Source organism: Pseudochaenichthys georgianus, chromosome 16 (assembly GCF_902827115.2).
Source record: "Pseudochaenichthys georgianus chromosome 16, fPseGeo1.2, whole genome shotgun sequence".
Lineage (NCBI taxonomy): Eukaryota > Metazoa > Chordata > Actinopteri > Perciformes > Channichthyidae > Pseudochaenichthys > Pseudochaenichthys georgianus.
The window spans coordinates 27,489,089-27,516,187 of NC_047518.2; the positions used below are offsets into that span (position 1 = coordinate 27,489,089).

The following is a 27,099-nucleotide window of genomic DNA, read 5'->3' on the forward strand; positions in this document are numbered from 1 at the left end:
GCAGTGATGCTGCCTCTGTTTGCTCCGCACATCAGCAGCGGAGCTCCTCTCTCTCTCAGGCCAGCAGGCAGAGGCAGCGCGTCCGCCCGGAGAGAGACACCGCAGCGCATAGCGTTACTCCCGGCTGAACCGTTATCATATTCACGGTCTTCCCTAATGGATGTCTCCCCTTATACCGCCTTTTGATACTGGACGGTGCTCTTGTGGCCGCATTCAACGTGAGAAACACATCATCCCCGGCTTGGTTGTTTCGGGTTTTTTCTCGACGACACGGAGAGGACCACACTCCCCCCATCGTTAGCTCGCTAAGCTAGCTAGCCCGCTAACTTAGCCGTGATACTTTGTACCGTACTGGCGTCAGTTTTCTGTCTCATAGCTAGACTGCGGTGTCTTGCGCCACAGTGGTGGAAGGAGGTGCCCTGTCCCCAAAGGTAAGCGAACATTACATGTGAATTACACTGGTATACTTGTGTTTTTTCAGGCACACTGTCAAACGCTGGCTGGTTTCTGGGCAGTGAGGCTCTATCGTTATCTATCAGCAGGCTGCAGACTGGCGCTATGGTTGAGGGGCTCTTGTTGACAGGAGCAGCCAAGCAACGGGGATGGGATGCGAGTCACCGTTAAACACACATATTTTCACTTTACTTCGTTTCTATTTACTCGACCATTGTTGATACCCAACCAGTCTGAAGTGTGTTACATAAAAGAACGGATCGTTTGTCGATAAAACCGTCCCTCATTCATACTTTCATCCTACGTTAGCGTCTACTCTGTCGCTGTGGTGAATGGGCCACTGCCAGGTTCACGTTATCTCAGACTCACACATGCCGCATTTGACTGCAGTGAGTTTTTCTAACGGTCTATGCAAATGACGGTTAGGACAGTTATCAGATATACTTCCTTACAACCAAACCACCCATACAGAAAATGAAAAGAAGCACCCTTTTTAAAGGAATAATGGTTGCTATATGGACTGTATGTACTCTTCCTGGTGGACGTTTCCTCATTTATCTCTGAACCTTTCTTTGTGTTGCAACACAACCTGGAAAGACGAGCTGCACATTTGGTATTCAACCCCTGCTTGTTGTGTCTTTTGTTTCCTGATAGAGGTCGTATGATTTGTCTGTGTCTGATGCATATAGGAGGTAAATAACTAGTGGCCAGATGAAACCGCTTTCCTTCATTGTATGGCTGCAGATACTGAGGGTCCTCCTGCTCCGTTGAACAGAGGTTAATCACATTTCATATAATTCATCATAAGAGACCTTTTCATAGGGTTTGGTTGAAGCATGTGTGGCCTGGTTGTGTGTGAAGAGACTCATTGAGTGAATGAAAGAGGAGAGAATGAGCGTGCATGAGTGAGCATGCATTAACAATGCTGTAATTATGTCAAGAGATATAAAATGTATTCACTATCAAGCCTGTAAGAGCCTTCAGTTGCAGAGCAGAGCACATGAAGAGATAGGGAACCAATTAAATTAATCTGTCATGTTCCTTAAAGGGAGGGAAAAGAGGAGCATGTATTATTTATTCAGTGTGTGTGGCTGCCTGTACAGTACGTGTGCAGTAGGACAAGATCCTGTGTAGCTGGAGGGAAGCTTCTGTTTCTGCTACCTGTAGCATTGGTCCCAAGTTGCCAGAACAAAGGCTAATTGCTTTGATCACAGGAATATCTGTGTGGTGCAGTTAAACTACGTAAAGGGAAGCACTGACATGACCATGTAGGTCAGAATCGTAAAATATAGTGGTTGTTGCCTTTAATTGTATATGTTTTAAGTTCTCAGCACATGCATTTTTTCAGTTTTGTTTCCATGTTCGCGACCCAGCCTCAGAGCTGTAAATCTGAACTCAACCCTGTTTTAAGGCATGACTGTCCAGCATTGGAAGGAAATGAATCATGTTCCTCAATTCAAGGCCGTGGAGTCGGCATGATGCGTTTCCTGCTGTGTTGAGTGTGTATTCAAGCCTCAGCAGATGTGCCTGCTTTTATGTCCCTCTCTTCCATCATTCATTTGGGAGTTTTGCAAACTGGGAACATTTTGGCCAATCTTCAGTACACAAATTCAGTTAAAGGTTTAGATTATGATAAAATTAGCTTCTTGTATAAGACATGAATGACATGATTGAGGGCCCTCAGCATGTATAAGACTACAAAGATGTTTGTGTGTTAAGATACGTCACTGTGGCTTGAGCTCATATAGAGGGCAAGTGTAAGTATAAGGTTGTGTTTGCTTCCACTGTGTAATGGAAATACAGGTGATAATAATCATGATAATAGTATGCTTGGGAATGTAGTTAGTTTAATGTGCACAAAACTCCCAATTATAAAGCCTGTGCACACTAGATTACTTACATTTTTTGTTATTTGTAGAAATTAATTATTCTTTTATTAAGTATATTAAACTGAAAGTGAAACATGTAAAGGTAAAACATCTCTGCTATCCATAGCGTTGGTGTGTATTGGTATTTATGAATGTATGTGCTCGCCATAGAGTGTGGCTGTGGTGCATTTATTGCTCCGAGCTGCTCAGGAACAATAGCTCTATTCTGGCCCATGTCTCCGGAGAGAGGCAGCAGCATTCGGCGTTCCCGGCACTCTGTGTGCCAGCAAGGCTTGGTTTGGGATTGGGTTTCCACAGCCACCTGGAGCTCAGAGCACAGGAATGCCATTGTTCCTCCTTCCAGACTATGGCCGGATCAGACACACAAGCAAACACACACAGACACATGCATGTACACACACTGGACACATAGCTTGCAAGAAGAAGAGCTCTTATATATCGTCTTCCTGCCAACCCCAAAACTTAGGTCACCCTGCTTTGTAACGTGGACGTTGCTTATATAAATAGACAGTGGAACATCAAGCCTCTGCCTGCCACTGAGACCTGACATAAGCAGCAGAGCAATATGCTTGTCTGAGTGGCTGCTGGGTATTTTTAGCTGCAAAGCACAGAAACAGATCTGTGTGCTGAATTTCTTGTACTCACGCTTTTTGTTATGCCGTTTATCACATCTGATCATCTGCAACCTAAATCTAAGACTTAAGACATGTGAAATGAATGAGCAGTGATTTGAAATGCAACCAGTACTCTAGGAATTGCTCAATTAATCAATTACTTTATTTACAAAAGAGAAGCAGTTAATCATTTAGTCATTTATCTAGCTAAAATAGCCCACTATTGATGCTGTCCCCGTCTCCTTTCTCTGTATTATTATTCAGGACAAACTTTTGATGTTTGATAACATCAACTTGAGCCAGACAAAATATAATGAGCAATTTTGACTATCGTATCAGTCATTTTTTAGATCAACAAAATAAGTGATGTATCTAATGATTGACAGATTTATGGATTGTTGTTTGTTTATGTTTAATCCTAAAATTCTTATTAAAGGAAAATAATAGACAAACATTTAACCAGACTTGAAAGGCTTAGACCTTGAAATGAAATTTCAATTCAAAAGAACACGTATTGTCGTAGAGAGACTAGCGCAAGCGTCGTGACCCTTGACACGTCGGCTTTGCCAGCCGACGAAATGTCTTTGTTTATTTTAAAGTTCTCTCTTTAATCAAATTCTTCTCTCACAAGAACACATTTCATAATCAGCTCTAAGTCATCTGATTACCGAGTTTTGTTTACTGGATTTTGTTTTTAATAATGTCGTCTGATCACGGCACGCATCAGAGAGACTTATCTCCACACTTTGCATTAATGGGTTTTTAGCAATGTGGCAGTGCAGCAATAACCAGATTTGTTTACCAAAGATATCATAATTTGATATGTGCATTGACATAACTTAAAACTTTGTTATCCTTATTAGAGCAGAGACAGTTAAGAGTAGGGATGGGTATCGAGAACCGGTACTAAGTCAGTACCGGTACCTGATTGGACGGTATTGGTATACCGTTAAGCCGCTGGACAAACGGTGCTTCTATCAATATATGAATTATGCTACTTCCTTAGTTTAAACAATTCTGGGCTAACGGCTACTTTAGCACATAGCTGGCAAAAGCGATCTTGTCTTCGTCATGTTATCTGCACAAACAACATATCACATGAAAGCTGATTCCATTGGTGTAAGTCTCATCACTGTACGCACAAAACTCACTGAACTAGCAGCCAGGAAAGACCAAGAAAACATCTCGTTTTAACTGAATAATGGTCATGTTTACATGGATTTATGAACTGCCCCTAATTACCGGCCCCCTTCCAGAGACACACTGTCACACACACTCATACCTGCTTGGTATGACATTGAAAAAGTTACATTAAATAATAAATACAAATAAATTACAATAAAATGACTGTTTAATCTTCACATCTTGTAATCATGTCTATAATTTTGAGCACCAAATTATTGAAAAGTATCGATAAGAGTATCGAAAAAATACCGGTATCCATAAAATCCTAACGATACCCATCCCTAGTTAGTGACAGGAACTGTTGGGATAGAGAGGTAGGGGACACATGCAAGAAACAACCCCTGTGTGATTATTTATATTCATTTATCTTTATTCTTTATTGTAAAAGTGAGCTTGGGTGTGCTTCTTTTTCTGTTTTAGTTTGCTTAGATTGACTTTTTGTCTGGAAACTGGCAGCCTAATATTCCAGAGACGCTCCGGATGTAGTTTAGCTAGATGAGATAACACAGACCTAAATGGTTGGTCTTCAGACAAAGTGAGAGAAACAGAAAACAGAGGAGGTTGAGTAAAAGAGGGAGAGAGATAGCCATGAACAACATTTAGTTATTTCTCTCAGTCCTCTCAATCTCAGCTGTGTGTGTGTGCATACGTGTATGTATTTGCATATGTGTGTGTCCTCTGGCTTTACAGCGGGTCACATTAGGGATAGAGTTCCACAGAAGTGGGTCAGCCAGTGCCACCAGGGAGTCTTGCCAGCTCCCTGCTCCCTCTCAGGCGGAAACCAACTAAAGGCCAGCGCTCACACACGAACCTCGGTTGTGTGCATGTGTGTTCGGTGTAGATGTGTACGCTTTGTTTGTTGGTATCGATTTGTGGTATGTGTGCGTTAATGCACAGATTCACAGACGCAGTGTGATCTTTGCTATTCTGTCATTCTTTGAGGTAACATGCCCCCGCCTTGTTCACTGCACTTTGACACCTTATAAACAGCGTGGCTGGAAACTGAAACTCTGTAAAGCTGTGAAGGAGAAATGTTTAGATGTGTTTATGTTTAGACCGCATACAGGGCCTCTACAGATGATTCAGAGACTGTCACACTGAGTGTGTCTCGGCTGGATGGACTCAGTGTTTCTGCCGGCTTAATGATAAGGAAATATGATTTAGCCCAGTATTCAGCAGAGGTTTATTTCATCTCGTAGCTGCAGTCTCTAGTTTTCTGCATTGGTTCTCCTCTGACAAGGACTTAGTGATCTATTTCTGTTCTCAGTTTGCTTTTCAGTGTCCCTGCATTGCTGAGTGACTTCATGAGGTAATACGTTGACAGTAATATAAGCAAAGTACAAGGCTGAATGATTGCACAATATGGTAAAGATCACACATAACTTCAATCCAATATGAATAAAAGCTGCGTCTCCAAATGACGTGGAAAGCATGTTTTTAACAATGACCCACTTTCACCACTGGACAGAGGAGCTTAGGTGTGAAATGTGCAGGGATTCAAGAGTTCAGCAGCAAATACTACATTTGATTTATTATTTACACAACCTCTTCCTCCAGTGTTGACTTTGCAACCAGTCAAACATAAATAGCTGTCTGGAAGGAACTCAAATATCTGATTCATGATTTTGGATTGGAATACATAAATATTTTGAATGAGCCAGTCTCAACATGCATGTGATCCACATTCCAGCAAATGACTTCCTCACGAGAAACTATAACCTGCTTCATGTTGTCATTGAAAACATGGTAGAAACAAGTATTTACAATGATTAGTCTAACACACGTGGCGAAGTTGTGCCATTTGAATGATACCATAGGAGCTTTTTGTGTTAATGTTTGAAGCGCCTTCAAGAATAGTTCGATTCACCAGGTTTCCAGGAACACGACTACACGTACGAAAGTGTTTGCTAACTATTTTGTTTTCTTAAATTAGAACTTTATATGTCAGTGTGGTGTTTAAAACTTTCCCCCAAGTGGACAAAAAACCCTTGAGAAAATGAAGGTTTAAAAAAAACAACCAGTCTGATCAGCAAGGAAAGTCAAACCCAACAAGTAGATCAGAAATACACAAATCAAAATATGTAGTGTTTTTTTTTGGGCACATGAATATTCTGAGAGTGAGTTAAATGCACAATAATCTTGCGTTTGTTAGTGAAGACAAAAAAGATGGTAATTTTTAGGGATGCTCCGATCGATCGGCCGATATTCACTCTCGGCCGATCGATCGGTGCTCTCTATAAAGGCCGATCAGGAGAGCCAATCACATGAAGTCAAATACATGACACTTTTCTCTGTGCGCGGCAATACAAGCTCGCCAAAATGGCTTCACCAGTCTGGCAGTATTTTAAGGTGTCCGAAAAAGACTATAAAATAGCGGTATGCAACGTGTGTGAAGCAGAAATCCCTCGTGGTGGAACGCAACAACGACAATTTAATACCACAAACCTCATTAGACATTTAAGAGTTCGTCACGTCAAAGAATACGGCGAGTATGAAAGGCAAGCCAGCGCCAAGTCAGTAAAAACTCTGTCATCCACTCAGTTGACAGTTAGTGACACATTTAAACGGCAGGAACCCTATAGCAGGGACAGCAAGAAGTCAAAAGAAATAACAGCAAAGGTAATGGAATAGCAAATATATAATGCTCCACAACAGAGTTTCCGTTGGAAAGCTCTCCTGGATCACCTGTAGCTCCGCCCGCGGTGACTGACCGGTGAAACACACTTCAAGTTAGACCTAACACACTTAGCTGTTTTATCTACCTCTGGAACAAGCTAAACTAATTATAAATATATTTATTCTTCACTATCGGGTCACTCATTACTGGATCAGTGAGCTACATGAGACGATACTGACGGGCTGTCAGGAGAGAGAGAGAGAGAGGAAAGGAGAGCGCTTCCGCTCATTTCTTGCTCAAAGTTAATGTAAACTTGAATAATGTACTTCATTTGAATGTAATAATTATGTTGGTTGTTTGTGGAAGCGCATCATGTATTGAAAAATGAATCTGAACTTTTCGATCCGTTACGATTATAAACTGAAGCAATATAAAAATGAGCCCCATTAACTGAGTTTTAAACATCACTTTAAATGGAAGATCCCCATAGGCCCCACCCACACTGTGATCGAATCGGCGATCGGTATCGGCCGATTCTGATTCCGGTGATCGGCGATCGGCCCCAAAAACCCTGATCGGAGCATCCCTATTTCCACGTCTTTTCCACACCTGAACATGTCATTGCAACTTTAATAGCTTGAACGAAATCCAATTGGATTTGCAATTTGACTTGTTGTTGCAAGCACAGTTGGCTAGACTTACTACTGATATCATCCAATGAGAGTGTTGACTTCCCAAACAGTACTACCTGTGCTTGGATAGCACAAAGCTAAACAGGCAACAGAACAGCCTTGCACTGAGTAACACTATACTCCGTGTTCAGCTGAGCTCCAACAATTCCCGTCTTTGTGAGAGTGTGCTGCTGATCATGCGTCCGTATGTTGCTCACAGCATCTGTTTCACTCTGAGATATGACCTGACAGGAAAAGACAGTTTCCATGGCGACAGGGCCGGCTCCTTGCCCATCCCCCCCCCCCAAACCCGCCATAGAAGGTAGTGGAATATGTCCCAATTTTTGCTGACTCATGGAGAAACAATTGTGTTTCACACGCTTACACACATATGTCTCTACTAAATTCAGCCTTGAATTATATTTTTAGCATCTTCTTAATGTCTTTGACAATGTGTGTGAGTGTGTTGCCTTCTTCATCCAACCGTTTTATCTTTTAAGACTTGAATGACAAGGGAATTAAGATCTCAAAGTTAGTGTTCTTTATGCTGTCAATTAAAGGAAGGTTGTTTTGGGTGTGCATGGTGGCCATGTTGCTCTTTATTGATCTCAGTGGGGACCAAACATTACTTTTTAAAGGGTGGCGAGCAGAGTGCGGAAGACCAGTGCTAATGCTGGTGCCTCGGTCAAGGACAATGGCAGCATGAGTGCACTGTCACCCCCCTTCAGCCCCATAGTGAGGTAGTTGTAGAGTTCAAAGTCAGGACCTTCTTGCTGTGAGGCAATACTGCTAAACACTGAGTCACTGAGCTGCTCTACCCACAGAGCTGCTAAAACAAGAAAGCCCAGGGAGGATGTATAGAGATGTATCACTCCATATCGCTCTGCTTTCTTCCAGAAGCAGATCACCCCGTTTGTTCCTGGATAACAGTTCCTAATTGTTCAGTGCTTTCACTTTTGTTTTCTTGCAAAGCACATGTCAAAAGACAGCGCTTGATAGTGATACATGTTGTCCCTGATAAAGATTTTTAAGACCAAGCAAGTGTGAAAGGACTTTGAGATTAATATAATGTCAATTGTGTTTATAGTTACTGGCTCACCAATCAGTTTTGATTTGCTCTCTAAAACTCCTTTCCATTAGAGCAGTGAATGAGTTAAAAAAGTTCAGTTTACTTGTCAAGAGTGTATGTATGATCCCAAACAAACACAAATGTTTCCACATGTGATTACTCTGTCAAAAGTGTGTATGCACTCGCAAGGTTGTTTAGTTCATTCATTGTTGAAAACAGTAGGCGATGTGTCCCCTGGATGGATTCTGTAAGTTTTGGATTTAGAGGAAAGGAGATCACTTGTGGAGGGCACAAAGGACAGACTCCAGCTGTAACAGCTCTGCGCTCTGTCTCGTGTGACAGAGCGAGCTATCTGCCCCGGGCTCACCCTGACCAAGGTACAGCCCCCCCCTGGGCCTGTATACACACACCCATCCATCTCGAAGCCCTTATCTCCTACCAGGTTGCTACTCTTGAGTGTCTGTTTGCATGTGTGTGGGTCTGTGTGTTTGTGTGTCATAGGACTCTTTGAGTGGAGTTGTTCTGGCCCGGTCACACTGATGGCAGTATCAACTTCTGGCTCATTGACTGCAGAACAACAGGCCCATTGTTTTTCAGAAACTGCAATTCTACGAGCCACAAATGTCAGGCACACTGTGCTCGTGTATTGTGTGTGTGTGTGTGTGTGTGTGTGTGTGTGTGTGTGTGTGTGTGTGTGTGTGTGTGTGTGTGTGTGTGTGTGTGTGTGTGTGTGTGTGTGTGTGTGTGTGTGTGTGTGTGTGTGTGTGTGTGTGTGTGTGTGTGTGTGTGTGTGTGTGTGTGTGTGTGTGTGTGTGTGTGTGTGTGTGTGTGTGTGTGTGTGTGTGTGTGTGTGTGTGTGTGTGTGTGTGTGTGTGTGTGTGTGTGTGTGTGTGTGTGTGTGTGTGTGTGTGTGTGTGTGTGTGTGTGTGTGTGTCCTCAGTCAGGTGCTGCTTCATTGAAAAGGTGATGCGTGTCTTTGTGGGGGAGTTGTAAGTGAAGTTGAATGTGTATTTTTACCTTTGCCAAGTAATGTGATTTTGTGGAAACCAATAGGCTATTGATTGTCAGTTGGATGACGTACAGTCTAATAGATCAGACCTCTTTAAAAGGCCCGGTCCTGTGGAATAGGAGGAATAATGAGGACAGAGGACTGTTACATGATGCTGCTGAGTGCCATTGAGGGACTGAACCATTTAATTCTCTCCATCGAAAGAACAACAGATCTGTTCTTTGTTGAAGTCTGACTTTGTGGATATTACATACGCTTGCAGTGACTAGCCACATTCAGCTAGCCAGTTATATTATATTTGGACATACACAAGTTGTGTACTTACTCTGCTGTTTGTAAAGTGCTACATGTGGAAATACAGTACAGCAAATAAGTTAATCCCAGACATTGCCAAGATGCCACAGAAGAGGCAAAGATTGCATGAGGTGTCAAATTGCGAGGAAGTCTTTCCTGGATTGGGAATGTTGCCGGGAGCATTCAAGCACGCAGCTGGGAGTGTGCACGCTCTTAAGCCTGGTCTCTTTTACACGGCTGCTGGCCAGAGCAGGGACAGCAGGGAGGTTCAGAACCAAGAACGCATAACAAGCCTCCAGATGTTACCAAGAAACACAAATATAGTTTGTGTGTTAATCTGTGCTGTCTTTGGCCACACACCAATGAGGCTACTTGCCCGGTGCCACACACTGGCATAGCTTAAAATACAAAAAAGAAATAAAAAACCTATTAAGGTCATTCCTAGGAGGTCAGCGCCCACCTTCAAAGTACGGCCACACAGCTGTTATTGATCAAAGTAAGCTTTTTGAGCTTCATCAACGAATATATTTTCTTGTAAAATGTCTGCGGTAATCAGTAACATCGGTGTTATAACAAATTGACCACCCGCTAGGAAGTTTTCCTCACGTGGCATTCCTAGAACGAGTGTGTCATCTCTGCCAGGTATGTTAACAGTGATCCAGCGTCCTGCTCTCTACTTTCAGTAAACAGGAAGCATATCTCTCTCTCTCTCTGTCCGAGTCTCCTTTCATCTGTCCGTTCTATCGGCGTTCTTTCTTCTTCTTCCTACCAGGTCTCCCTTTGTGACCACAAACAGTAGGCCTATATCTAGAAAGTTCCACAACACATCCTTTTTATGAAAAGCCAAACAGGCCGTTTAGGGAGAAGTTTATTCTAGGATAAGAGTGACAGGTTGGTATGTCCAGGGAGCGAGCTGCTTCTTACCTATTTTCTCCTTGGGCTATTCCTGGCGTTCCTGTTCCTCCCTGGGCTTCCCCTGGAAAGCTGTCAGAAATGGTGAGCTACAGCTACAGTTCCATGTTGAACTGGTGTTGTCATCTTTTGTTGCCTTTCCTCTTGTCCCTATTTAGCATGGATTTGGTGTGTGTGCGTGCATGAGGGGTTGCAGGCCCCTTCAGGCCTTCCTTTCCCACACCACTGGAGACGTGAGGTGTTTGACAGAGCAGGGGGTCGAGGGAGGGCTGTGAGAAGGTGCAGTTGGCACAGGATGAGCACAACATTGTTTGTTGTTGCTCAGTGCAAAGATGCCGTCTTTGGACTCCCTCTGCACATATAGAAACCCTGGATGGGAACACACACTTTGTACTCTAGTTATCACTCAGTCTTTACAAACTTTTTTCGAGTCTTACCCGGTTTCTCCGTCTTCTCATCTCTCTGTGTTTCTCCGGCAGAGAGAGAGTGGAACAGTGGGTTTAATGCTTCGCCATGGCCGGTTGGTCACAGTGTGTTCACGCTGAGCTTGGGGAATTGTGAAGGACTGATTTGACCGTCTGTTAGTTCAAGCTCAGCCCACACTACCCTCTACATTGTGCAGAACAAAGGTTGTTTCAGAGCTGCTCAACCTTGTTTGGCTCTGCTTTGAAACCTCAGTGGCCTCAAGCCTTAGCATGCCAACCATAGCCTGCTGGGTGTTATGTGGTGGGCGCCGACGGGTATAAACCACATGATGTGTGTGCAAAGTGATTTAGTTGTGCTTGCTGCTAGATAACTTTTGCTTGCTAGCAGTGATTTCATCATGAGCTCCTCCTCACCTCTGCATTTGTTAGTCTGTCTCAGTCACTGGCCTTTTGGATTTACGACAGGAATTACGTCGACCCAGACTGAATGGAAAGAGGCCTGCGTGGGAGACTTGGTGGATTATAAACAGGGAGTGTTCTGGAGCACAGAGATATACGCAAGGGTAGGGTGAGATGATGAGGACCCAGCCTTGTGGCTGCCAAGCTGCATTAGCTGCGTTTGTTCTCAGCCGCTCACAGCTGGAGCAAAGTTCAGCTGTAGGGTTGTGCGATTGGACGAATATCAATGTGACGCTTCCTCCCTGCATTACACTGTAAGAGTCTTTACTCTTAGTGTAAACATTCAAACATGTTCATTCTGTTTATTCTTTTATGAATGTTATGCTGCAAGACAGTTTAAGCAACATTTTTTGTATCCAGGTTTCAGGGCTTACCACATCAAACAAGCGCACTGCAGCAAATGAATGTGAATTGCTCACTTCTGGTCGATACTTGATCCGCCCTAATAAGGTCAGTATTGGCACAAAGTCCAACAGATTGTATTGGTTTATTTCTACAGAGAATGGTAATTGTCGTGCTCAAGGGAGAACTGGTGTTGTAAAAATGGTGCTCACGTTATGCTCTGATGTTTTTATAACAGAAGTTGTGAGGCCTTACAACAACACCAATCCTCCAACTGTGCGACAAAGTGGACTCAGTATTTCTGCCTCTAGATCCTTGTTTCAGTGTAGCGTTGGCCGACATAATGTCATGTTCCACTGGCACAGCTCACTGTTTGGACATGTCCATCTCTGCTCACTTGCTCTGCATTACACATCTGACCAAGGCCCAATCCCAAACCGCCCCCTACTAGGGATGGGAACGATTAATCGAATATTCGAAATTATTCATTTATTCAAATATGAGTTATGATTTTTTTTTTTTTTTTTTTGGGAGTGATGCCTAAGTTGATTACATACTTATCAAATTGAATAATTCAATGTGTATATATATATATATACGACTGTGCCATAGCTAAATGTGTTGGGTGACGTCTTAAGGTGTGTTTTGCTCCGCTCACCGGTCCCTCACAGCGGGCAGAGCTGCAGCTGCTGATCTCTCTCTCTCGTGTCCGGTTATACTTCACTCGCGTTTATGTCCAAATCCATCAGATCTAGCTAGTTCTAGCCAATGACATGGCTGCTGCCCCTCCCTACACGCAGATCACGCAGACTCAAACCTCATCTTAGGCCCAAATGTGGTGCAAATGAGCTCTGCAGCCGTTGCGAGGTTCCGGCGCTAACAGTTCATGAGCGTGCTCCCCCGCTCCCTGTCAACACTCGCGACACATGAGTGGCCAGCCTAAACAACAATAAGCGCTGCTTGGCAACCGTGTGTGGCGGCAAAGTACATAGACATTTTTTGACAGGAGAGATTTAGTTTTGCAGGTATTCAACATATTTTACCAGTCATAGTCCGGTAATTATTTACACTCTAATCAATCAATCAATCAATGTTTATTTATATAGCCCAATATCACAAATGTTACTCTAAGAAGAGTCCTACACAACAGACATGGCGTCAAAAAGGAGTAATGTGTGGAAATATTTCGACCAGGTTAGTGAGTGCGGTGTAGAGGTCAAACTATGCCAAATTAAATTGATATATACATGCTATACCTTGCTATACCCGCAACCTCCGTTCCAGCTGAGAGGGTCTTCTCTACAGCTGGCCTGATTGTGAATCGCCTCCAGACATGAAAGCTGTAGGCCTATAGCTGTCAAACTGTGATCACCAGTTCAATACATTTGACAAATTTGACTTGGTTTCTACACTTATTTGAACATGTATGTATTTCTAAAAAATTATTGGAAAAAAATTGGGTAAAAAAAAAATTCTGAAACATTGTTTGAAAAAAAAATGTGTACCCAATTTTTTTTTTTAAAAATATGTACATTTCGGTTAACCGTTTTTTGGGGGGTCGAATATTCGAATATACAATTGCTTTGAAATTCCCATCCCTACCCCTACACACTACCCCTCTGTTCGCACCGAGGGTCCGCCACATTAAGTAGTTCCAGCAAACATCCACCAGTGGCGAACCGTCAGGGCCTTCAAGGTATTCAGAGAATACCCTGGAACACTCAGATAAAACAAACAAAAAATCGATTTAATTATATAAATAAAATGTAATTAAATGTATATAAAATGAATAAATGAGAATCGTATCTGTGTTGTTGATCTGTAATATTACAGTGTTGATTTGTTTGTCTTTCTCGGACCATGCACTACGCATTTCAGTGGTTTTGTGTTAGAAAAGAAAGCAACCAATCAGTTCTTGTTTTGGGTCTCTGGGTAGAATGTCCTTCAACCAAGGTATTCTACATCCTTGATAGAATGTTTTGTCTAAATAGATGCTGATTTGAAACCGTTGTTACATACAGTTTCGGCATTTTCTGTTTCTGCGGGAGAGGGGAGGCCGTCTCAAAGCTTGCTGCTGTGTTTACTCCCTCCATCTGACAGGAGGGAGCCTCATGTGTCACTCCACAGAGTTCACTCCGTCACTGAGTGGGAGTGTGTAGAGGTAGGGTCAGGGTGTAGGGCAGGGGTGCCCAACCTTTTTTTAACCGAGAGCTACTTTTAAAGTTCCCAGTCTGCCGAGATCTACCAGTCCAAATAGAGAGGCGTAGCCATTACTGACAGCCTACTGCCAGGTAAATACACACTTCTACTTGTATAAAACTGAGTAGTGTTGCTATTATACAAAAGTATAAATTAGGCTTACTAATAAGACAACTCCGATCTGAAGCTACACAGGAATCTGCTGCCAAAGTGCAATAAAAAAGACAAAATTAATAGAATCAAACCCTTTTTTTGTTGCATTTTAGTAGAGTATAAAAATAAATGCCTTTTTTAAAATAGGATGCAAGCAACACTAGTTTCTTAACCTGAGTTGATAATAGACCATAATCTTTATCTTATACCATTTTGTACAATAATTATAATGAATAAGTTCAAACAAACTAAAACTTACAGCTGATTAATAATGGTATCTAACTTCATTTCATTTCATTTCAAACCTTTATTTATACAGATAAATCCCATTGAGATCATTGATCTCTTTTTCAAGGGAGACCTGTTCAAGTAGTTCCACATGAAACATAAAAGCATAAACAGAACAACAAAAGGACATTATACAGCATCATTTACATAATTATCCACATAAACAGGTACCAATAGCTTCCGATTGAGTAGCATCCAACTGAGCTTTAAAAACATTTAGTGGCACCAGATTGTTCAGTTTCCATTTAATTTGCAGACTATTCCAAGACAGAGGAGCTGCGCATCTAAAAGCTGTCTTCCCTAAGACAATCCTAGCAGTTGGCACATTTAATAAAACCACAGCATGCGATCTCAGGCAGTAGCCACTTACAATTCTCCGTGAGATCAGGGAGCAGATATAAGATGGAAGTTTCCCTAGCATGGCTTTGTATATAAAAATGTACCAGTGACTGAGCCTCCGTACAGTTAGTGAAAGCAAACCAGCCCTTGCATACAGGGTACAGTGATGGGTTAATGCTTTACAGTTTGTCACAAATCTCAGTGCACTGTGATACGCAGCATCTAACTTGACCAGGCAATGGGCAGGTGCATTCATATACATCAGATCCCCATAGTCCAGCACAGGTAAAAAGGTCACAGTGACTAGCCTTTTCCTGGCCTCAAGCGAGAAACAGGACTTGTTTCTGAAAAAGAACCCTAGCCTAACCCTCAGTTTTTTTAGCAGGTTATTGACATGAAGTTTAAAAGAGAGACAATCATCAAGCCAGATACCAAGGTATTTGTAACAGGCAACAACTTCAAGTTTTGTTCCTTGCATAGTTACAATATCTAAAACAGGCTCTGGTGTCTTTTTTGCTTTTGAAAAGAGCATTACCTTGGTTTTAAGCATTACCTTGAAAGACTTCATGTGTTTCACAAGAACGTGACTGACACGATAAGATGCTATGGTAGCAGCCTTGCTCTTGTTGTTGGGCCTGGTGAAAATGGACTGCTGTGCATTTAGCTGTCCTTTCAGGCCCCTCCCCTTTTGGGAGCGTAGGGCAGAATTAGGAGGGAATTCCGCCTCGTAGCGTTTGTGCACTGTTTTTGAAATGCCGCTCCTAAATTACCCTTCTTCGATAAAGCCACGCTCGCATTGCAGATGAGACAGATGGACTTTGAATTGGAATAGATACAAAAATAATCATCCTCCCACTCGGAGTGAACATTATATTTTGGGGATCGTGATCGACTGATTGGGCACCCCTGGTGTAGGGCGTAATTTGGGATTGGGCCTAATGGCACATTTCCACTGCAGCGGGGTAGCCCCGTTTAAGCGCCCCTAAGCGTCCTCACTCAGGCCTCGGGCTGGCCGTCCGAGGCCGTGGCGCATTTCCATTACAGTTTAGGACCTGGGGTAGCAACGCAGTGTAGGCGGGGCGATCGGCTTTATTTATTTTTTTCACATTTAGAGTTGTTCCGTCGAGCTCCCGCTGGATTTTATCATCCCCAATGAGATGTAGGAACTTCGTCACCTCCTCGGTCGACCACGGTGTGCTTTTCTTTGACGTTGCCATTTTTGTAGCTCCTCCGTTTACAAAAATGCTGTGTATAAAAATGCTGCAAGCTTGCTTCTAGATATATATGCGACGCTAGGGATGATCTCGCGCGCGATCTTGTGACGATTCTCTCTGACCAATCAGCAGTCAAGAGTGTTGACGTCACAAGTTCAGCCCTGGCCTGATAGAACCTTGATTTTATGGGGCCGGAAAAAGAGGGAAAAAGTACCTGCTAGCCGGTGCTACGCTATATTGAAAGGCCACCAAAAACTGGCCTGGACTATTAAGGACGCTTAAACGGGGCTACCCGCTGCAGTGGAAATGCGCCATAAGTGTCCATCTGTCGCCGGACCACTGGGGCATGGCATCCTGATGTATGAGGAGTACTTGTGTGTCTTCGTGTTGTAAGCCAACATAGTGTGTTTGTATAAAAGTAGGTCTGTCTTATAGCTGCAGTCCTATTAATAATTGTGTTTTGAGTGACTGAGGTCAGGGTTTTCTTTTTAATAGTAGAGCAGTTAATCCCCAGGTGGAGGAAAATCTGAGGTCGCTGCATATGTTGGAAGAGCTCCCAACATAGAACATAGAACTGCTGGAGAACAGCCCGATGAATCACACAGGCGAGAGCTGAACAATGAATCAGAGTTTTAAGGAAATATCAACTGGTACAATTATAGAAATGGCAGGGGAGCGTTAATTGTTTGCAAAATAAGTGTCAAAATACCAATCTGATTAATAGTATGGTGCTGCAGAGATGTCAAGAAATACAAATACTATTCTATGAAAAATACATTGTTTGGTTAAGACCCAGTGTTTCCCCTATATACAAATAGTGGCGGTGCAGCGCCGCTGCTGAAATATGCGCGCCGCTGCTAGGGGGCGCCAGCCAGGTACCCAAAAAAACAGACATTGCCACTGTATGTACTAAGCAGGGCCAATTTTTGGCGACATAGGCGGTCGCCTAGGGCGCCAGATCTGGGGGGCGCTGCGCTGGTAGCTCTGGGAGGGGAACATTTTTTTTTTACCGTTGGCGCTCATCCTAATTTTCGGCCTTGGTGTAACAACATTCATAATTAAGTAAATGTAACACCCTTTTCACCCCGTTTACACTTTTCATTTGCCCTGTACGATGGGCGCTGTAAGTGATGAAAGTGGGGGATGTTGGCTTATCAGGCACCCGTAGCTCACAGCCAAAATGCGAGCGTGGGAGCGAGAGAGCGAGGGAGAGAGAGAGAGGGCGCACCGGTACCGGCGCTGTTGTTATTAGAATCTGGTGCTAGCTGCGCTAACGGATATAAGAAGTAGATGTTTCTACAACCAGGGTGGAGGAGAGCTCTCCTGTCAGACTGAGAGGCTCAGTGAGGTAGAACCGGTCCTGGTACTAGGCCTCAAGAGCCTTTCTTGTGCTGGCAGACACATAGAAACAAATTGGCGGGGCGCTCTTCGCACGTGCACACACTAAAAAATTCCACGCGCTCCGTGCACACACTATGCTAGGCCCACGTGCCTTAGCACCGCTGCTATGACTCCATCCTAGGGGAAACACTGAGACCCTTACATAATGTCACACAATGACAGGAATATATGATATGTTTTTATAGTGTATGCTGGATTAACTGTCAAAAAATGTAATTCCTTCCAAAATGGTGAACCATATTTCAATTTTGGCCTAAAATGTGCAAAATATGTGTTTTTTTAAAAGTTGAGCACCAACACAGACATCTCTCATTCAAAACTGTTACGTGCTTTACAGTAATGAAGTACAGTTGTACAATGTTGACTTCCTCTTTCTCTGTCTCTATGTGCTCATTGGCTGTCTTTGTTGCCCTTTGTGGTTGCTGTCTTTGTTGTTTACCTCATAATCATATAGTTCTCCTGCAGCGACTACAGAAGGGCACGAACAGATTGAGGAGAGGAAGAGGTTCGCTCTGCCCACAGAGACCGAGATTGGTTGCTATTTGTGCTGCAGTATTGTGTGTGAGTGTGTGTGAGAGTGAGAGTGTGTGTGTGGTGTTCTGTAGGTTCATTTTGTGATTGTCAGGGGAATCTGATGATTATTATAGAAGCTCTTGCTTGTCCTGCTTCCAATTTGCAGATGGATTACATTCCACTCAAACGTTGTGTAGGTGTGTGTAAGATAAAAGGAGAGAGGAAAGAGGGATGGAAAGAGAGACAGTTTATGACCTGTGACAGAGGAAGAGAGAGAAAGATAAAAGTAGGGAGGAGAGGAGGATGAGACACACAGACAGCTTTTGATTGTTAGGGCCTTTCACACACTTTAGCATACCTGCACTGCAGTACAGCCTCCTCACACTCACTAACGCAGGAGTGTGTGGGCCGGCAGGGAGAGATTTATGGTATGCTTCTTTTTTTGTAATATAAACTCTGAGCACACACACAGGCTGGCAATATGAGGCCCCATTAGGAGTGATGACTTGGCTTTAAAGTAGGCCAAGGACCAGATGAAGGACACACACACTCTCACATCGTACACACACACACTCGTGCACAAACACATGCATGTATGCCTACACACCGAGTCATATTCACGCTCATTTTTAGTCTCTGAGAATTTTTTAAAACAGTAATCCTTTGAAATGAGCAGATTTGAGAATCCGTCATTTGTCAATCCGTCATATCCCTCCTCTCCTCCATCCCTCTGTCTTCTCTGCCTTTCTGTTTTTTATTCCAAGGCTGGCAGAAAGTACTTATTTAGGTTCGACCTTGAAGTGGGTGTGGAAGGATTAAGGGCAATTGACTTAACACAATGTAAAGAAAAACACAGCCAGGCTGGCAGTTTGTAAACGACTGAAAACGTTCCAGAGTCCTCTCTTCATAAAGGTTGGATTGGAAGAGGATGATGCATTTCCACCAACACCGGGAAGTGTTGATGTAACTGGAAACATGCCTGTTGACATTGTGACTCTGACGGTGTGATAGTGCGAGAGAGATAAGTGTTATTATTGTGTGAGCACAAGCAGGAAGTATGTTTGAGGCCGTTGACTGACATTCTCTCTCTCTGGGCTTCCTGTGGTTGCTTTGGTGGTTTGGCAATCCGAGGTACGATCGGAACAGTTTCGCTTTCTTTCTCGAGCTGTTTGACCACAGTCCCCAATGCACATACTGTAACTGTAATGTTAAAGAGATAAATAAAGACAAAGGTCCTTCAGATTATTCCCTGGCTCAGATTCTCTGGTTTAAGATCACACGAGATTTGTTGCATAACTTCTTCACATGCATGCTGCTCTTGTACTGTTTTTCTGCACTGAAACCATGTTTTTATTCTGTGTCTGTTCCTCTTTTGGTAAAGGAGCATGTTTGAGTGACGCGCACAGGAGGAAGTGGGATCTCTGAAGCTCCGCCCCCTCTGCTGGTGGAGCACCCTGCACATCTGACCAGAGAGCCCCATTAGTCACTTGGACAGGTATGAGCATGAATGATGGGGGTCACTTATATTTTACAGTTGGCAAATTATCACAACGTATTTTTCCACAGACAAAGAACTGCAATACGAACAAAATGACTTGCAGAAAAGACAGTTAATGTAATGTTTATTTCAGAAGTTTATCATAACCTGTCAGTCCACACTATTATTCGGTTGGTGCCCTCAATGCTTGCTGCTACATCTCCCTCCACCACCTCAACCTTCTTCCTACAGCGTTTGGTTTTGTTGATGTCACTCACTCAAGTATATTGTATAATATGTATGTTTATACCTATCTCTGAACTCGCAATACTATGGTTAGTGTTGTATTATTCTGGGTATTACTTATTTTAGCAGAGTCCAAACTGCTGTTCAGATTCAATAATAGCTTTCTTTACGAACAGCCTTTTCTGTTGCAGTGGGAGAAAACGCCTCGGGTCAATGTTCATTGAAGAGAGAGGTTTATAATACACATTATAATGTATTAGGATGTGGATGTTTTTTATTTCCCAAATCACAGATAGACTTGGTAGAGTGATTGTTAGTAATGTAGCTGTATTCTTTTTAATTAACATGGGACTAACAAACCAAATCCATAGTGAATAATGTATGTAACTGTCTTGCTTGGGGTCACTGCAGATGCTTTCAGTTGTGGTTGTTAGACTGCGCTAATCAGGCATGTTCTTTTCTTTATCCTTACCTTTTACAGTAGAAAGTGTTATGTGTCTGAATACATAGAGTTGATATGTGTTGTGTGCATATGTGTTAAACGTTCAGCTATAATGAAGGAAATAGATATTCTGCTAACCTTTAACCCATCACTGCACAATTAATATATTCAGGGACATATTCAATCACCATACGCTTAGGAGCTTCCACTGGCGCAGGGTTGTATCTACCATCACTCTTTTGTTTAAAAAACAAATCTATTTTTAACACTGCATCCTTAGCCTTAGCTTGCTTACGGAGGTGAAACACGTGTGTCTCTTCCTGATGTGTGTGGTCGATGATGTGTTGCGGGCGTATATAAATGTACTACTTACTCCTTTGGGGTCACAAGTTTCGGATTTTCTTTAATGGTAGTGTTAATGCATGCTAAAATGTTATGTTCTGAACATGTTCCTTTCAAGTATTTCTTAGTAGAAATGGTACTCAACAATTCTCGAAGAACAAATCATTGTATGAAATATTGATTTCCAGAAACTGTAATGAGATTCAGGGACATTGCTCTTATTTGCTCAGGGCGGCTGTACATGATTCAATCTGCCGCAAAATACTAGAAAGTAAAAGCACAGTAATATTTTTTACATATTCCACATTTTTATGTTCAAAGAATCCAGGTAGACTGTAGACTGTAGAGGTTAATAGACAGGGAAGCCCCGCTGTGATGCAAGAGCCTCGTAAATCTGGCCTGCTTGACACACGTAGCGGTAGAAGCAACGCTGAGAGCAGCTGACACACAGCAGAGGCCAGACACACTAACCTACAGTTCAAACTGCTCAGACTGTAAGTATTGGGATTTGATCAGGGTGTGTTTGTGATTGTGGATGACCCTGGAAACACCAGTTGTTAATTATGTAAATAGTATTAGTGTGCCTTTTTTCTTCAACTGTGCCGATCAGTGTAAAGCCCCTGTCACACTGTCCCGAAATTGACACCCGATGGACACACGATAAAGGAAATGTTCAAATTCGGCTGTGATCGTAGCAACATCTTACGCCATCGTATGACCGCCAGTGGAGTTTCTCAGGCTCCGGCAGCAACTTCGTGAGCGGCAACTTCGTAAGGCACTCGTGAGGGCATCTTGTCAAATCGTGTCATCTTCGTGTTATCATCGGTGCATTCGCCCTCACTCTGATCGGGGCGAATGCCCGATGGCACCGATGATAACAAGATGCCCTCACGATGGCCTTACGAAGGGCAAAATTGACACACGAATTCAACACGAAAATGAACCTTCGCAAGGTCCTTCGACTATTTTTTGGCATGCCAAAGATTTTGCCACCGCTCACGAAGTTGCTACCGGAGCCTGAGAAACTCCACCGGCGGTCATACGAAGGCTTCAGATGCCCTCACGAATAGCCCGATGTTGCTACGATCAGAGCCGAATTTGAACATTTCCTTTATCGTGTGTCCATCGGGTTGTTTTATTGCACAACAAAATCATGTAAACATATTATGTAAATAACCCAATGTGTGTTCTGTGAAACTGAAAAGGATATAATATATTATTTTGAAGGCGAGTTGACAGGAAGTTGTTGTTGCTATGGAAACAGCAACATGACGGAGAAAACGTAATATCTTCTACATATAAAGACGGAGAAAGTAAAGAACAAAGTCTGAAAATATCAGTACAGTATCATAGTACTTTAACATAATTGTTTGTGGTACTTTCGTTGCAGTTGTATGTCTTAAATGTAATGTAAATGTTGCCTTCGTGTGTGGTTCGGGGCCATCTTCGTGCGAAATTCACAATTCCATATTCGTGTGTCCATCGGGTGTCAACTTCGGGACAGTGTGACAGGGGCTTAAACAAAACCTCCACTCGGTATGATATGAGAGCCCACTGGCGGCACACAGACCAAGAGGCACAATGCTGTGGTTTGTGTGTTCTTATAGCCGTTGCAATGCCTGCCTGTGTGTCTTTGGTTTGCTGGGACTGAAGAGCCAGGCTCCTGCGCTTTCTCCAACCGTCAAGGGAACACCCCCTGTGACAATAATGTGTATTGATTTTGGCCGGAAATAAGCAAGTGATTGGAGATTTAAGTGTTTAATTCCACTTTGCTCCTGTGCCAAGCTTTGCATTGGTAATCTATTCCAGCTGGGACTTTCACGCTGCCATGGGCAGTTCTGTCTGCTTCACTCTTTGCCTTACGCTGAGTTTTTAAATTCCGATGTCTCTCTCTTCTTTCTTTCTCCCTTCTGTCTGACCAATACTTGTTCTCTTGTGGTCCGCGAAGGCATTGCAACAATTTGCAAGTGGGCCGCCAAATAATTTGCAAAATATTATGATTTGTGTGGAAACATTTCATTAAGAATTTCTTTTTTTTTCTTGATCCTCCTTAGCAACGGTCATTACAGTCCTTGACAGCGGTCTGTTCTACTGGATTAACAACGTGTTCTGAATTGACCAATCAGAATCGAGTATTCAACTAAACCTCGTAATAAAAATGTCTGTTACGGATGGCCAGCTCCTTTTCTAATTAAAATAAAAAGTACTCTGAGAACTTCATTTAGCCTCTTATGCTCTTTAGCATTTTATGGTTAAATGTGGGCCGTGAAATCTTTTTAGATTCTTAAGTGGGCCCTGAGTTGAAAAAGGTTGGGAACCACTGCTTTTGACCATCAATTATATCAGTTCATTATTGTTTGAAGAAGTTTTATTTTTCAATCAATATTTGCTTATTTAACTATTTCAATATATATATATATATATATATATATATAGTTTATATAGTAAACATAAATAGTTAAAATTGATCGCAAATCTCTTTTATTGTCTTTGTTCAGCATTTGTGATGTCAAAACATCACATTTCTACACAGAAAAAGAGAAGAGTGCCTCAGATCTTGGCGCACTTAGGGGCGTCCTGCTTCTATGGCGTCTGATAGGTTTCAACTGGAGTGTCACTCAAGGTAAACAAGCGTCAAAATGGAGTAGGAGCAAAGAGCATCGGAGCAACAAACTGAATCGAGTTGCCCTCCTTTACCGTCTCTGCTTCTTTCACCCCCTCTGCTTCAATTTCCTCTCCATTGTAGCTTTGTAGTTAGGTCCTTTTAAGACAAGATTGTGTTAGTAAAAGTGTAAACACTGCGATGGTGTTATCCTTGGATGCTCCATCCACAATGGCCTTGCTTGAAAAAAGAAGAGTGGCTTCAAGAATGTTTTTTTAAATCATCAATGTTTAGGAGGCTGCCCTAATATTCAAAGCCCGTCATGAGTCAAAGGAAGAAATGTTACATATACACGCAGTTCCTGGCCATTCTCATTTTGTGATCAATACAATTTCCTATTACAGACTAAACTATCGCGACATTCATAAAATAACTATCTATGGTGTTTTCAGTGTGAAACTACCGTCTGCTCTTTTTCGCTAAAGGTTAAGTGTAAAAACTTGTAACTACAAGATGAAATACATTGAATACAAAACCCTGGAGCACATCTTGTACTAAGCAATATATAAGTGTGAATTCAGTCACACATGCTAGATCTGCAGTACGAATGCATTCTATGAATAAAATATCCTCAGGTGCCGTGGACACACTGTTTCTCTCTATCAACATTAGCAGGTTTCCCTCTCTCTCTCTCTGTCTCTGTCTCTCCTCTCTCTCTCTTTCTCTCTGTCTCTCTCTCTCTCTCTCTCTCTCTCTCTCCTGCTTCATGGAGTCTCTGTTCTGCAGTAAAGCTTATGAACGGTAAATGAAGTGACCCCAACCTATTTGCCAGTAGCAGCAGTTTACATCAGCTACTCCATAGAGAGCCAGCAATGCGGGGCTTCAGGCGGCCTTGTTCTGTTTCGCTTCCCTAATATTAGCTTCGTCCTGCTCCAGTTGAACTGTTCTGAAAATCGCCACTCCCATCAGAGAGCTTATCAAGCCCATGTTAGCCAAGGACAGCTACTTTAACAGCACCATCTTAGTGTTCTCACTGAATGGGCTTCAAAGTAGGCAGGCTAATTTTATTATATGTACAGCACTTTGGCTCGACCAAAAATCGTTTATAAATGTGCTATATAAATAAAGCTTGATTTGATTTGAAAGAGCATTTGTACACACTTGTTAATGACGGAGAGAGTGGTTTGATTAAAAGGCATCTGGTTTCATAAAGAATAAACTAGGCTGTTCTGAGAGCAGGCAAATAAACAGTTTATTATATGAATTAGCAGCGCAAACTTTGTGTTGATTAGTAACTCGTAAATCCTCCTCTCTCATTGGCACTCCCTCATACAAACACTATCTCTCCTCCCTCTTCATTTTCTGTTACACATATAAACATGAGCACCCCAGAAGGAGGCACCCCGCTCCAAGTCATAAATTGTGAAGTCCTGGATCCTCTCGCTCCACAGTTTTTCCAAGTGGTTGTGAGAAACTGTGGTTGTGCAATCTCTAAAGAGGGATTACGCCTGTGGAGGAGAGGAGAGGGGGGGATACGAAGAGAGACACAGAGAAGGATGTGAAGGGGGAAATGGTGTTCTTGTAGGGAAGTAGTGATGGCAACCGCTCTTGAAAGGAGACGACATCACTAGGAGACGAACAGGGGATTGGGGGTGGGGTGGCTGAGGGAGAAAGAGCAAGGATGGAGAAATAAAAGAAAGATGGAGGGAACGTGATGTGTTAATGGATTCGGTAGAGAGCACACAGATGGAGATTTGTGTGTCTGTTTAATGTGGTAGGGAGGCGGAGTGCCTCCATGTGAGCGTGTCTCGCTCCAGTGTGCTGTGATGTGTTTTGCATATGTGCCGAGCTCTGCCTGTGCGCCAGGAAAGGTGAAAAGGATCCAAGTCTCTGCTGTGATATCAGGTTTTTATCATGTTTCTGTTGGAGGTCAAGCCGGGCCGGTACAAGCAGCGGTCAGACAAACTGAGAGGAGAGAGACTGTAGAGCAGAGACTGATTTCAGGCTTCCCGCTGATCCTGGAATTTCAAGAATTGTAGGAGGAGTGAGGCATACCGTGAGACAAGCAATTCGGTTCTTTGAGGAAATCTGGGAGGATCTGTTACATTTCCAAACAATTACTTAAAAGGAACATACTAGATAGGGTTTTTACCACATCTATGTTGTTATGTGTAGGGTTACAAATAATTAAAAATGGAGATAACCTGGGTATTGAATGTTGGCTTGCAAAAAAATACAGATACAGGTTGTATGACAAAGAAATAAGAAGTACAAACCAAGCTATGATAAGATACAGAATCATACTATTGCACTCATCTGTCACAAATGTGGTGTCTCTACACTTACTGCTCACATAGTAACACCTTAGTGGGTGAACCATAACTGCAATCAATGGTGTGAACATGCCACAAAACACACACACACACACACACACACACACACACACACACACACACACACACACACACACACACACACACACACACACAGGATGTCATGTGAAAATCATCCCACACGGTAAATTAGGTTCTTGTGAAACTAGGAATTAAAAGGTGATATTATTATTACATTTACTTCATGAGGGGTGGGGGATTTGAAACTTTGTTAACATGTATCTTAACATTTCTAGATTTAATAAATTATACTTCTTTCTTATATTTCGTTATACTTTCAGCCACACAAATTGAAATGCATTTGTGCAGTACGCACATATTTTAATTGTCAGTTATTGTGCTTTTTATTTTCTTGATTTATCCATTATTTAAAAAGAAACAAACTTCACAAGCCCAACATGAGGTGGTGTAATTCCTTTGCTTGACCTAGTTCAGTGGTTCTCAAAGTGGGGGGCGCACCCCCCCTGGGGGGCGCAGAGGCATGCCAGGGGGGGCGCGAGAGACCAGGAGGAAAACTGGTTATAAAAAAATCATAATTTGAAAACGTATTGATTCGAAAATAATATGATGCAGTACTATTACGTCTGGGTCTCTGTGTTTCATTAATGTGTGTGTGTGTGTGTGTGTGTGTGTGTGTGTGTGTGTGTGTGTGTGTGTGTGTGTGTGTGTGTGTGTGTGTGTGTGTGTGTGTGTGTGTGTGTGTGTGTGTGTGTGTGTGTGTGTGTGTGTGTGTGTGTGTGTGTGTGTGTGTGTGTGTGTGTGTGTGTGTGTGTGTGTGTGTGTGTGTGTGTGTGTGTGTGTGTGTGTGTGTGTGTGGAACGAGCCATTTTGTGTGCGCGCGAGAGAGCTCACCGGGACTGGAGATCATTGTTGTTAGCTTCTGTTGCTAGCGAGCTACGCTAACGGATATAAGGAGTTTTTTCAACAACAAAGTGGAGGAGAGTCCTCTCCTGTCAGACTGAGAGACTCAGTGAGCTAAAGGACTCTCTCAGTGAGTCTCAAATGTTTTGGTCACCATTAATGTAAACAATTATTTCCGAAGCACATGTTTATATGATCATTATAGTTATACAAAAATAAGAGAATAAATGAAAAACAGGTATGAAATACTATATGACAGTAAAAAAAGAATAACGTTTAAAAGGGTGATTTGTAAAATATCCATAAAGTAAATCTGTTTACAGTTCTGTTTCATCTGGGTGTTGAGAGATGTATCCATAGAACTCTTCATTTTGCTCTCAAAGTGCACCAGATTGATGCTTTTAATCTTCCCGGGGGAGCATGCCCCCGGACCCCCCTATGTGAGGTCCACACACCACCTGTAAAAATAGCACTTTACCCCTGCTTACACCTATATGCCGTGAGCTGATTATCGAGGCTTCATTGTAACAGTCGCGGGTGCACTGTGTGTGTGTGGGGAATGTTACAGTAGAAGATTCCACTGTAGCGCCCGGTACATTAATGGGAAACCCTAAATGTTTGAGCACCCTCTATGAAACGTCAAGCTACCCCACAGCACCCCCAAAAGAAATCTCTGGCGCCGCCACTGAA

General features: G+C 42.7%; 1 protein-coding gene across 1 annotated transcript in view; it reads left to right on the plus strand.

The window, feature by feature from the left end:
* galnt1 (UDP-N-acetyl-alpha-D-galactosamine:polypeptide N-acetylgalactosaminyltransferase 1) overlaps positions 1-27,099 on the plus strand; it is a 46,369-nt gene continuing 19,270 nt past the window's right edge. The window contains exons 1-2 of the mRNA XM_034102717.2: positions 1-431; positions 19,428-19,541. The gene's annotated coding sequence lies outside the window, so the exon portion shown is untranslated. The remainder of the gene's footprint in view (positions 432-19,427; positions 19,542-27,099) is intronic.